General features: G+C 46.0%; 1 pseudogene; it reads left to right on the top strand.

The window, feature by feature from the left end:
- The first annotated feature begins 449 nt into the window (after window positions 1-449).
- Window positions 450-11,150, top strand: LOC110552118 (large ribosomal subunit protein uL2-like; annotated as a pseudogene).
- Window positions 11,151-14,474: the final 3,324 nt, after the last annotated feature.

The raw sequence follows: 14,474 nt of genomic DNA, 5'->3' as shown, positions 1-14,474 counted from the left end.
CCCTCCCTCTTCCGTCATCCCTCCTCACTTATTCTTCAGGTAAGGGGAGTCCCTTCCCCATCCCGGCTCATCAAGTTGAAACAGTAGTGAGCTGCATTCTCCCGTGGCCTGCGGAGGCAGGCCCTGAGGTTTGACTGCCTGGCCACACTTCCTGTGCATTCTTTGCTTCCTGACTACAGAGGCAATCTGACCAGCCACCTCATTCTCCTCACACCAAGCCTTCTCTGCTATATCCCCTTGAAATGCAAACCAAAACAAGCCCTACCTCCCCGAAATTGCTTCTTGTCAGACACTTTGTCACAGCAACAATAAGAGCAATGCGGTACTAAATTTGGGGCAAGCAGAAGAAGGGAGTAGAAAGGATGAAGGAGGAAGGAAAAGAAGAACGGATTTGGAAAGATGAAAGAGAAGGAAGAAGGAAGAGGAAGAAATGAGTCACGGTATCAGGAATGGAGATCACGGGGAAACAGCTGGCTGGAGCAATCTACCGATCTACCCAGCAGACCCTTCTGCAGGTACGACACTGAGTGCACACAGAGCACAGATTAGCTTCATGGAACTTTTGTGAGAAGCAGGAAATGTACCTCTTTAGGGAGGCTGCTGCACACTGTGTGGTAGAGACCGTATTCTGTATGCAGTGACCCTACCGACCGCTCCATGGACAGCTGCCCTCCTGCTGAGTGCTGGACAAAGAGGAGGGCTTTGCGTTGCCAGTTGCTCTCCACCCAGAGGAGAACCTGACTACTGACAGGTTTTCCCCTGGTCACTGATTGGATTTGGGGTTCCTTGATCAAAATCTCTTTTTCTTTAGCCAAGAGAAGTCTCTGGTCCCCTATGTCTATTTCCCAATCTTCCCGGGGATTAGTTGAAGGATAGAGAGAAACTGGCCTTGCCTCCCATCACCCTTCCCCGTGGCAGGAAGTCCAAAAGGCAGGGCAGTCCAGGCCTCACTAGCTCTTTCCTTTGAGACAGTGGCCAGGAGGACGGGTGGGAGTCGAAGCAGGAAGGGGGACTAATGTTGTTTAAGACTGCTTGGCACAGCGGGTAAAGGCCTCCAGGCCTCTGGAGGAGGATAGCACAGAAAAGGACAGACAGAGCCAAGCTTCAATCATTTCTCATCAGCGTTTCCATCAGCAAGCCCTGGGCACCGCCTGGTTGGCAGCCTGGATGCTGGTAGCATTTGGCTCACGGCCCAATTAGAGAGAGGCTCCAGATTTTGGAGGGGGTGGAGGGAAGCAAGAACAACATGTCCTGTTCACTCAGAGGGTATGGAGGCCTCTGCTGCGGCCAAGTATGCAGGTCACCTGGTTTCAGGGTGATACACCCGCCCACACCAGGCCACAGGTGCCAGCAGGATGCCAAGTCAGCAGCTGGAAGAGGATCTCTCGGAGATCTGCTGCGGCTTTCCATCCCAGCTAGGGAAACAGCACCCACTCCTGTCGTAGAACGAGGTCCTCCAAGGCTCAAGGCCACTACCGTCACACATCAGAACAACCGAGATTAATTGCCAAAGCCCCTCAAGACAGAGCCCGGTCCTATTCCCGGACAGAAGGGGAATGTGGACGGTCATGTGACCTTGTGTGGTAACGGGGTCTAGAGAATGTGAGGTTACTCCATTTCTTCCGCTGTGGGGCAGACATCGCTGTGCTCCACAGCGGATGTGCACGGTCACGTGGCCTCACCTGGGATTCCCGCCGCCGCTTCCTACACTTCTTTTTCAGCTGTGTGTAATTCTGTCTGAGTTGCCTGTGGTCTGCTGCTCTTGTGTGGTAACGGGGTGTAGAGAATGTGAGTGACTCCATTTATTCCGCTCTGGGGCAGACATCGTTCATGCTTGGGTGAGACTGTCTAGGGGTGGCTGCACTGGGCTCACCCTCAAATGCTTTGTAATTTAAGCCCAGAAACTCACTGACTTGCTAGGTTGGACTTTTATGGGATTGCTATTTTGATTCATTTTGGGTGCCCTTTTTGGTGTGAGTAGACACTTGTTCCAAAGTCCCCAGGGGAAAAAAACAACAACAACTCATTTTATAGATAGAACAATGGAGGCCTGGCCTCACCTCAAGCTATGTAGCTAGACACTTAGATACGGGGAGGGGTAAAATGGAAGCCCAGATGGGTTCCTTCAGGGGTCACTCTGGCCAGCATGAGTAGCACCAGGCTGATTTTCCTCTCCTCCCCTCCACCCCACAGCCCACACCTACCACCCCCTCTTATTCAGGTGTTGCCAGAGTCTGTCTAGGTAAGCCTGTCATCCAAGGGTGAAGTGTGCTGGGTTCCCAGAAGCTGGAGTAGTTAGGCAAAGTTTACAAAGGAAGAGAACTCCCACTCAGGCCTTAAGTCTTTGCAACATAATGTCTCAGAATTTGAGGAAATGGACAGAGTGTGTTAGGCACTCTAGGAAACGGCCTTTTTCTTTTGTGAATGTTTATTTTATTTAAATGTGTGTATGCCGTCCATGGCTGTTTACACCTGTGCTCACGTGGACGGAGACAGGAAGAGGGTGTCATATCCCTGAGCTGGGGTTACAGTTAGGCTGCGCCATGGGTGCTAGGTTCAAAACTCCGGTTCTCACGATTAAGCAGCAAACAATCTTAACCACCGAGCCATCACTCCAGCCTGGAAATGGTGATTTATATATGCTTGGTGGTGGTGAATCACTGTCCATATCATCTCATCTAATTGTGCGTGTGTGCATGTGTGCGTGTGAAGGCCGGAAGCTGGTGCTGGGTGCCTTGCTCAATCACTCCCCACCTTATTGTTTTGGGATAAGCTCTCATTGAGCCTGGAGCTCAGCATTTCCACCAGCCTTTGTGCTCAGCAAGCCCACAGGACCTTCCGTGTCTGCCGCTGCTGTGACAGACTCTTTACGTGGGATCTGGGGATGCTGACTCAGGTTCCCATGTGTGTTCAGTAAGCGCCTCACTCACTGTGCTACCTTCCCAGCACTCACCGGTCTAGTCTTGGCAGTGACTCAGGTTCATGGGGATGGAAGGCCATGCTAAGCGGTACCAGCTGGTGAACGGGATGGAATTCAAACCTTGCAATTTTCCTCAGTCTTAGCTGCTGTGTGACAGGTCCCCATGCCTTAGCACTATTGATGACGTGTTAGAGCCATTGAGGCATCATCCTGACCTAAGAGCTCAGGGTGTACACTTGAACACCTGCCAAAATGAATACGAAGTCCTAATCCACCGAAGTCCATAGTTCTGGAAGAGTCCCTAAATGTTCTAACCTTGCTTTTTGGCTTCTGTAGTTCCACTTCTGGCTAACTGTGCTCACTAACAGAGGTGTGTGAACCCAGTGCTTAAAATCTGAGAAAGGCTCAGGAGTACACTCTGGCTCTGAACACCCGGTTTTCATTCGATGACCAGTTAATAAAGATTTTTTATTGGCTTAAACTCCTGTCTGAGTGGTCTTCTCTGGAAGCTACTGCATAACATCTGTTGTGCATTGTTTCTTATGGTGACACAGAAAAGAAAGAGTGCTCTGAGAAGAAATGGGGTGTGGAACTGAATTGGCTGAAATTCATTTCCTGTGGAGAGAAATTCGGTGTTTCTTGGGCATCTATTGGTATACTTAAAAAACAACAACTCTTATTTACATTTCTTATATCTCTTTCTCCCTACTCCACTCCAATCCTTTCCAACACCCCAGTACTGGGTAGGAGAAAGAAAGGGTTAGAGGAGAGGGGGCACACGCAGTTCCCTTAGCTGCTTCCTGCTGGTTAGGGTCGTTGGGTTATTTAGAGTCAGTCTAATCCTTGTTTCAGGAGATCCCCAACTTCTCGCCTCACTGCATCAACAGCAAGAGCAGCCTCAGGGGAAAGCAGCAGCCTTGTCCTCCCTCGGAGCTCCTCCACACTCTCTGGGCCCTGGCATTTATTCTCTCTGCAGAGTCCTCAGATTTAAACTATCTGCTGCTGGCAAAGAGCTCCTCTCAGGGCCCTCACGAGGCAAACAGTTTGCTGCCGTGGAGTATCTGAATCAGTCCCACATCCCACACCTGGGATTAAAACAAAAACATGTTTCTAGCACAACAGGCATCTGCTGATCTACAGCCATTCCAGCATGCTATAGAAAACGAAGCTGTAACGCTATACATGGGCTCTCTCACGGCGGTTTCACAGGATATGCTGTTGGAGCGCTCAGTAGGCTAATGAAATGGCCTGTATGGGTACGCTATTCAGGTCCAGTTCCTGTGACAGTAGGAAAGGCTGCTATACCATCATTGTTTGCATGCCCACGGCTTTCGCTAATTTTAATGCTCCTGAGAGTAAGAATTGCTTTTGTTTAGCTAAAATTTCTCCAGTTCCACCATGCTCCATGCCAGCTGTCAAGCGAAGTTAATTAAATTAAATAAAATCTATTTTCTGCTTTATAATTTTAATAGGATTACAAAGAACTTACACTTGAGAACTCTATTGCATTCTTCTCAAAAGGTTTAACTCTCTCACTTTAAAAAATGTCTTTTTTATGTGTATGTGTGCAGTACATGTGGAGGCCAGAAGAGGGCATCAAATCCTATAGAGTTGGTGATACAGGTGGTTGTCAGATGCCATTTGGGTGCTGGGAATGGGACCCAGGTCCTCTGTAAGAGCAGCAAGTGCTCTTAGCTACCGAACCATTGCCAGAGCACCCCAAACTCATCTTAATAATCTAAAATAATGATTTAAGTTTATATCCTGAGGCTCCCAACAAAAACCATGGAGGTGCATTTCTTTTGCCACTAGACCCAGAAATACTAGTTTTACAGTGTTGCATAAATGAGGGACTGCCATCTTTTGAAATGCCCTAAGACTTAGTGTAAAGCTTGCTTTATGCACATTTAGGGACACACAATTTCTAAGTTCAAAACATACACATCACACCATGATTTGAGGATAAATGAAGAATTCATAAGCCCAAGTGGACAGATTTCTTACTCACTGTATGACCACGGGTGACCTGGCCAATATTCCAAAGCTTTATTCTCATCATTTGTAACGTGGGAGCAGAAACAGAAGCCACCACAGGTGTTTTCTTGTGAAGTTTAGTGAAGACTGTACATGTCAATTCCCTCGTGAATGTTCCGTGCGTGAATGTTAAGTTGGGAGGTGAAATGAACTAGCAGATGGACCTCAGTTATTTCTATTCAAAGGCTGTTTGTGCCTCCAAGGAAGGAGTGGTTAGCAAAGAGGGGCGGGGGAGGAAGGGTATTTGTTGTGGACTAGCAGCTGAAAGAGCCCTTCAGAAAGTCCCATGAGTCAGTCCCTCAGGTGGGGGTTGGGGAGCCTATGCAGGCATTTTTACACATGGAGGGAACTGCACCCTTCTTACCACAGAGGAGGGAGGACCTCCAGAAATGTCACATTTTTTTACAAAGTGCAGTTTTTCTTGGTTTTTTTTTTTTAGACTTAGTAACCTGCTTTTTAAATATCATGAACACATCTATGTACATATATGATACACACACACACACACACACACACACATATATATATACACACACACACACACACAGGCACATACATGCATGATGCATGTTTGGGATTTGAACTCATAATTGCACAGCACGCTCTCTTACTAGTCCCTCTCCCCAGCCCCTTTCCTTCCTTAAAACAAACAAACAAACAAACAAACAAACTTTGCAATGTAGCCTGACCTCGACCAGAAATCTCTTAACTAGCCTAGGCTACCTTTTAATTTCAGTTACTCCTGCCTCTGCCTCTAGACATCTGGAATTACTGGCTTGTGCCACCTCACCCAGTGATACCTAATCATAACAGCGTCCCAAGGACAGAAGACATCAGTAACTCCAGTGTATTCCCTAAGTGGTTATGCTAACGGGAGGCCTTGATGTCCTCAGGGACATCAAGTCACAGAAAACAAGTAATGGTGTGTGTTGTTGAGGCTGAAGGATCTGCTGATGGTGACTGCTTTAGGTAGCCACAACTGGTGAAGACAAAAGGACTTAGCATTGGCTCTTCACGCCATGAGGCAAATCAACCAGCAACTGCAAAGTCATGGGAGTTATAGGAGCTACAGATAGCTAAGGTGATTGAAGACCATTGACAAAGAGTAGCAGACTCCTGCCCCATTGGTGACCTCTGTCTATTGCCTTATTCTTCCTTGATTTTCTTCTGTTTCTGGCTGCCTAAATAGATGGGTCTCCAGAAATCAGTACATTTAACATCTAACCTTATCAGAGGAGTATGAAAAATCTGGATTCTCAAACTGTAGACCTTTGAGCTGGCTAGTTGCAGGGTGACTGAGCTTGGTGAAATGGTTAATCTCACCAATGTGCAACGTGATGTGTCACAGAGTATCTAGATCTTCAGCCAAACATCATTCAAGCTATCTCCAGGAAGGACTTTTGAGTGACATTTCAGTGATGAGACTGACATTTGAACTGGGAGGCTGAGAAAACTCTACTTGGATTTTGACAGAGGTAGACCTCCTCTAATCAGCTGGCCTAGGCAGAACAAGGGGTCCAGCCTTCTCTCAAAGATAAACTCTGCCATCTAACTGCTAGAGCAGAGAGATCAAGTCTGAAGTGTTGGCTTTCCTTGCCAGAGCTGCAACGACATCATTATCACTCGAGTTCTCAGGCCTTCTAACTCCATTTGTAATGACACAGCACTGTCCTGAGCCTCCAGTATGCTTTCTGTAGACCACGAGACGTCTTAACTTCACAAGAACACAAGCTGACTTTTTATAACAAATATATGACTTCTCTCTGTGTGTCTCTGTCTCTGTCTCTCTATCCCTCTCTCTCCCTGGTTCTGAGAAACCCTAATGTGCTTGCAAAATTAGACATGCTTTTATGTGGCCAAGTTAGCATGCCTTAGCATTTGATGGGCCACTGTAGTCCTCTTTTCCACAATTAATTGCATACACCCTCATCCCTGGCCTGCTGCCTAATTGTGAGCAGATGTGCAAGGGCATCAAGAAAGAGAATTTGAATTCCTTAAAGATAAGCTTATGCCTCCACAAAAGATCCCCATCGTTTTATGGGTTTTAGTTTAAAGGTTTTGTTAAAGAATCTTATCCGTGACAAACTGCAGATAGTTAGCTGACCAGCACAGGTGTGAGACTATGTGGGCCAAGCCTTACCAATGAGGGTCTATAAAATGTGCAAATAAAGCACTGGGCTCGTGGACAGTCTTCTCGGAAGAGTGAAAAATTGATGCTACATCAGATTAAAGGACGTGATCCGAGAGAAGTTAGATTAATTTATGTGCGATGCTGCTGTAAACTGAAAACAATGTAAGTTTGGGCGCAGGTTAAAGGGGGACACATGACCGCGCCATGCTGGCATAGTCAGAGGCACAGGAGAGTCCTCATGAGACCTTGCAGTCCCTGGAAGTCATACCATCCAGCCAATTGGCTATCTTCCCATGTCAACTCACACAGTAACAACCCCCCCCCCCCCGCCTTCCAGGTGATTTAAGATTCCGTCAACTTGACCGAACTAGCCACCGTACCTACTGATGGCCATTTGTTTTTTGTCTTGTTTTTGCTAAGGATGAATGAATGAACACGGCATACAAATCTTTGTGAAGACGTATCGTTTTCCTCTCCGTTGGGTAAAAACCTTAAAATAATGAGCAGTCGATCACATGACAGGTATCTATTGACTGTATTTTTAAAAACTGCCCACCCCTCTTCTCAAGTGGTTGTTCTGTTTGCCAATGCTATCAACAATGTTATGAACACTCTACTTGCCCTTGCCAGTACTTAACATTGTTAATGTAGCAGCTCTGGTCTGCATAAGTAGATGAGCATGCTGCATGATCAAGCATCTGTTACACACACACACACACACACACACACACACACACACACACGGGAGGGGGTGCTCCTCAACGTGCAATGTGATTGTGTCTTGAATTATACCCATCAAAATTTGAAAATATCATTAAGTTGGACATGTCTTTAGTACAGCCACCAAAGGCCATAGCTGAGCGCAGTCTGTCTTAGCCTTACATCAGTCCAAAGCTGGCCAAAGTCATCCGACGTGAACCCCATTTTAGAGGAAAGAACTGACTTTCTCCTGTAATCTGTTGGATACTCTACTGGTGAAATGTCTGTGTTGGGTCACAGGAGCCCCACCTCAGGACTGGATCAATCACAAGCTCTTTCACTTTTTGCCCCCTCTCCTCTCTATGCGGTGCACCCATCACAGCGCAGCAAGAGGGACCTCAATAGAGAGGGCTCACTCAGTTGAAGACTTCCTGCCTCAAATGATTCCCCCTGCCTGAGTCTTGTTCTTGTTTTTGAGAATGCATCTCAAGTAGGACCCAGCGTAGCCTTGCAATCCTGGACCCCCATCTCCATCTCCTAAGTGCTGAGATTGTAGATGTATCCCATCACACCCACCTCTCAGCTTTATAAATTCCAGGGTCTCTGGCATTCCGTTACAACATCATAAGTTGAACTAACATACCAAATCATCATTGCTTTTAATATACTTATTATATAACAGCTCGTCTCTGTTCTGGTTTCCAAGAACAAATTTCTATGTCTTTTGTTGACCAGATCAGAAATAAATGTCAAATGTCAGATTTCCCTTGTGGCAGCTCATGTCCACTCTTGGTAGCTTATTTATTTATTTATTTATTTTTTTAATTTTGTTTGTCTGCTTAAGCCAGGTTACATGGTAATAACAATTTCAAATTGCTAATTGATTAGATTTAGTGTGTCTGTTTTTATGTTAAGGTCTTTGATCCACTTGGACTTTAGTTTTATGCAGGGTGATAACTATGGATCTATTTGCATTTTTCTGTATGTAGGCATCCAGTTAGACCAGCACCATTTGTTGAAGATGCTGTCTTTTATCCATTGTATGTTTTTAGCTTCCATTGTATGGTTTTGCTGGAAATCAAGGGTCTGTAGGTGTGGGGGTTTATTGCTAGGTCTTCAATTCAATTCCATTGATCAACCTGGCTGCTTTTATGCCAATATCAGGGGTTTTTCATTACTATTGCTCTATAGTCCAGTTTGAAATCAGGGATGGCGAAGCCTCCAGAAGTTCTTTTATTGAACAGAATTGTTTTAGCTATCCTGGGTTTTTTATTTTTCCATATGAAGTTAAGAATCGCTCTTTCCAGGTTTGTAAAGAACTGTGTTGGAATTTTGATGGGAACTGCATTGAATCTATAGCTTGTTTTTGGGAAGGGCCTTTTTCACTATGTTAATCTTACTGATACATGCATGGGAGATCATTCCATCTTTTGATATCTTCAATTTCTTTCTTCAGAGACTTAAAGTTTTTGTCATACAGGTCTTTCACCTGCTTGGTTAGAGTTACACCAAGGTACTTTATATTTTTTGTGGCTGTTGTTTCCCTAATTCCTTTCTCATTCCATTTATCATCTGTATAAAGGAGAGCTACTGAATTTTTTTTTTTTAGTTAATTTTGTATCCAGCCGCCTTGCTGAAGGTTTTTAATCAGCGGTAGGAGTTCTCTGGTAGAATTTTGGGGGCCAAGTATGTATACTATCATATCACCTGCAAATATCAAAGCATTGAATAGGTAAGCAACCAAAATAGGTTTATGTCCTTCATGTATAATATATTATAAACAGACAGTCCACCATATCTGCTGATGGGCTTCTTTCTCCTGTCATAATGCCTGCCACTTGCTGCTGTGTCTTCCTGTAATGATGGACTCTTTTTTCCCCCCAAAACTGAAACTGTAAACCCCAAATAAACTGCTTCTTCCTTTGGTCATGATGTTTGTCACAGCAGCAAAAAAGTAACTAATAAGAGACATATCTGGAGAAGATGATGCTCCGAAGAACCTTTGCTGTTTTGGGAAGAACGTGAAAGACTTTAGACTTTGCTGAGCGGCATGGCTCTATTGAGGGCATCGTAAAGGACATCCTTCATGACCCTAGCCTTGGTGCTCCCTTCATGGAAGTGGTCTTTTGTGATCCCTGTCCATTTAAGAAGCAGGCAGAGCTGTTCACTGTCACAGAGGGAGTCCAAACTGTACGATTTGTGTACTGCGTCAAGAAGGCCCAACTGAATATGGGCAAATGGGTATCATTCCAGTGGGTACTACCGTGTGTTGTCTGGAGGAGAAGCCTGGGGACAGGAGCAAGCCTCCAGGAACTATGCTACAGTCATCTCCTACAACCCAGAAACCAGGAAGACCCAGGCTGCCTTCAGGTTCCAAGAAAGCCATTTCCTCAGCCGGCGGAGCTGTGGTCAGTGTGGTGGCTGACGGCAGAAGAAATGAGAAACCTATCTCAAAGGCTGGCAGTGCCTGCTGCAAATACAAGGCAAAGAGGAACCACTGGCCACATGTCCCGGTGTGGCCATGAATCCCTTGGGACATTCCCTTCGAGGTGGTAACCACCAGTACATTGGCAAACCCTTCACTACCCGAAGGGATGCCCTTGCTGCGGGGAAAGTGGGTCTCATTGCTGCCCACTGGACTGGGCGACATGGATCCAAAACTAGAGCTTGGGAGCTAATAAAGTGTGTCCTTTGGTGTGCGCCCGTGCGCATGCACACACACACACACACACACACACACACACACACGAGCTGTCTAATCTGAAAGCCAGCCTTGCTGAAAGCAAGAAGACTCTGTAGGCCCGAAAAGAACGTTAGCAACTGGGCTAAAGGTTATTCATGAACTAGTTTGGAAAAAAAAAAAAAAAAAAAAAACAAAAACAAAATCTAGCTGCCTTCTGCCCATGTCCTGAGAACCTACATGCAGGAAAAAAAAAATGTAATGGACCAGTTCTTCTGGCTAAAGAAATTCCAAGACTGTATAATGTTGGCATGACAGCACAGTTATTTTTTTGGTATGTGTGTGCAGGTCTACAATTTTAAAGAGGAAAATAGGACAGAAAGAAATACAAAATGTGCCATTTGGAAAGAGAAAGAGAGAAAAGAAATAAAAGAGCACTAAGAAGTTTAATGTTGTAACCAAGGCACGTGCTGGAAGAGAGGCTGACGTTGTTAAGGGGACAGCACCATGAAGGAATGGCCTCCAGATCTACATGCATTGTGAGAAACGGGAAGGGTCCTAGACTCTCACCTAGAATAAGGCGTCTTTCTCTTAGAAAACAAGTGAATAAAACCAGCGCTGCCAATGTGACCCAAGTGGGCAGCGTCCATCTCCAGCTGGAAGCTGAACTTGCAGGTGTCATGTAAGTAGAGCTAGCTTTAGAGGTAGGCAGGATAAAAGGGTTAAATGGTCGTAGTTCTTCCTCTGTGGTTTCAGAGCTCTGCTAAGGCAAGGTACTGTGTGTCAGGGGAATCCATGAAGGCCCTGTAGGACAGAAGGAGCTGGTAGGCCATTGTGTGAACTTGTGAAAGCGAAGCCTGGGTTTTATTAGAGACCCCTGGATGTTTGAGATGCCCGAGCCATCAGCTATCTTCCTGCATATGGTGAGTAGAACCAGCCTAAGAGACAAATGTCTGTTGCAGACAGCAAGCTGGTACAGCCATCTAAGCCTGGGCAGGGAAGGACAGGATTTGGACTTTGTCCTTTTGAGTCCTACATTTCTTCTCTATGCTTGCAGGTCTCTCTTTTGGAATAGTATTGTATATTTGGGGCCATTATATGTTAGAAGTATGTAATTTTGCTTTTCGATTTTACAGAGGGTTGTGATTAAGAGATTGCCAGGAGTCTCGGAAGGGACTTTGGACTTTTAATCAGTGATGAAGATGTTAAAAACTATGGGGACTTTTGAAGCAGAGCTAGGCGCATTTTGCGTTATGTTATGGCTGTAGGCCCGTGGGGGCCTGAAAGTGGAATGTGATGGTTTGAATGAGAACTGTCCCCCATAGACCCAGGCATTTGAACACTTGGTCTTCAGCTGGTGATGCTGTTTGGAGACGGGGGAATTACATCAGGCTTTGGGAGTCTAAAGGGTCAGCCATATCCATTTTGCTCCCTCTGCCTGTGTTTGTGGTTGAGCATGCCTTCTCCCAGACTCCTGCTCGTGCCATCATGCCTGTCACTTGCTGCTATGCCTCTCCTCTATGATGACTTTAGCCTCCCCAAATACACTTCTTCCTTTGGTCATGGTGGTTTTGTTTTTGTTTAAATCTCAGCAACAGCAAGGGAACTGACACGTAGCGGTCGTGTGCTTTCTTCTACACAGCCACAGTTTATATTTTGTGCTTTAAAATCGAATCCAGATAAAGTTAATTTTTATGTATATAGTGAGGGAGGAATGAGCATTCACACCATGTCTGACTGGCAAAGAGGATACTTCATATGTTGAGACATGGCGCTCTGTGAAACTTTGGTTGCAGTGACTATGCTTTTGTGATTTTGAGTTCTGTATCCCACCTCCCTGAAACACACCAGCATCCACTGAACTGCAGAAAATTATTGGCTGTTAGGGAAGAGCCTTAGGAAGAACATTTCTGCCCCGCTTAACTGAATGTCACCGTGTGGGAATATGGAAGGAGAATGATTGGATATTTCAGTTTTCTAAATGAATGGGAAATCTGGGTTTTCGTGTGAAATCCCATGGCGTTTAAGCATTGGCAACCACTTCCAAGTTATAAAAACACGGCACCGTCCAAACAAAACACATCTGCAGGCCAGATGAGGCCTGCAGGGTGCCAGCTTGAGGTCTCTGGTTTAGACATTTCTTCCTCTTATCCTCTACGATTCGTTTATGTGCCTCTTCCACAGTCTTCCCTGGTATAAGGAGGTCAGCCCTCATCACTGTGGAGTGCAGCTGACTGCTGATGGCCTAATTTCCCACCATGGTATAAGGTCGTTGGAGGTAGCAATTACAGAGTTTGTTTTTAAATCCAGGGGCTTTCAGATCATGTCTTGTACCTAGTAACATTTAATGTGACTGTGTATTGGAGAAATAAATGAAGGAGTGAGCAAACTGTGCCATATACAGACTACACAGCAGGAGAGTAAACAAGATAACTCTGGCCCACAGTTTCCTGCTGGACTACTGGCCTGCCCTCAGACCCCTCCACACCCACACCCGTTAGGTACTGGCAGCTGTACACCATGATGGCACAGGTGGCGTCATCGACTGCAGTGCGAACCATCACCACTAGATGGAGACCTTTGCTTGAGTTCAGACATCCTGAAATTCTGAGGTCACACTGAGGCTAGCCAGCTAGAAGACAGTAGTGAGAACCCTTGTCTTAATCTTGGCCACACCTCCTCCAGATGTTTGTCCTCCTGAGAACAAACACACAAGCGTAAGCCTCAATGCCAGCGAAGGTGCCCGCAGGTGCATCAGGCTCGTTTTGTTCAAGGAGAGCTTTGGGAATGTTCCTGGTCTTATCTGTGTTAGTCTCTAACTCAGCAAACTTTCAGTCTTGTTTATTTTACTTCGCTCTTTCATGCTAGGCTGGGGAAGAAATGCGTCTTATGAGAAAGGCCTGGCCTCCAGAGTCTTCTGGCCAAAAGTAGGTTTCTTAAGCCAGGCATGGTGGTGCACGCCTGTAATACCAGCACTCGGGGAAGCAGAGGCAGGCGGATCTCTGAGTTCCAGGCCAGCCTGGTCTACAAAGCAAGTTCCAGGACAGCCAAGGCTACACAGAGAAACCCTGTCTGGACAAACCAAAACACCAAAAACCAAAAAAGAAAAAAGAAAGAAAAAATTAGGTTTCTTGTAAACTGGTGCAGGATGAACCTGTCCTGGGGGCAGTTTTAACCCTCATGAGAATTGCTTTTCGCAGGAGATCACAGGGACTGTGTGCTAACACCGAGGGTGTGCCATTTGTGTGACCTTAGGAGGATTTTTGAGCTTGGAGAAGTGGGCTGTTTGGTTCTATGTGAGTTCCGACCTAAAGACACTCAGGGGCCTGGAAGGTCGCCCAGACGGTAGAGTGCTTGATGTACAACACTGAAGACCTGAGTTCGGTTCCCTAGCTTCTACATTCTACGCCTGTGCTCCTCTGTGACCCCAGTGCTCGCAGGCAGAGACAGGGTTCCTGGAACCCCAGTGGCCTTCCAGTCCATCCCAGATCAGTGAGTTCTAGGTTTGGAGAGACACCTCGTATAAACAAATTAACAAACAAAGTCACCCGAGATTGACCTCTGACCTTCACATAGAGTCACACATGGGTATACACGCATATCACACACACACACACACCCCAGAGGCAGACTGAGGGAGGAAATGATGCATTTACTCCGTAGTTCTTAACTTTCTTCCCAAGCCTATCTGTGGTGTGTGAACACTTGACATTCTCACCGGATGAACAGAGATGGCGTCTTGTCTAGGCCTTGGATTTAGTAACCCATGAAGCCTACGTGCCGAGTGAAACGGCAAGTGGATTCCGTCAGCTGTGCATCATGATAACAGTCCTCTACCTCCTCTGCACCTGGCTTTACAACCGCCTCTTCCTCGGTTACTCAGCATGGCCTGGATGTTTGTTTCTGCTTGTGATCCTTGTTTGAATGCAGGTTAACGGAGTGGACTTTTCAGTCAGGCAGTGTTGGATTCCTGGTATATCATTTACTCAATTGCTCTGTGCCTCAACTTC

Source organism: Meriones unguiculatus, chromosome 16 (genome assembly GCF_030254825.1).
Source record: "Meriones unguiculatus strain TT.TT164.6M chromosome 16, Bangor_MerUng_6.1, whole genome shotgun sequence".
Taxonomy (NCBI): domain Eukaryota; kingdom Metazoa; phylum Chordata; class Mammalia; order Rodentia; family Muridae; genus Meriones; species Meriones unguiculatus.
This window is presented reverse-complemented; position numbering and strand designations above follow the sequence as displayed.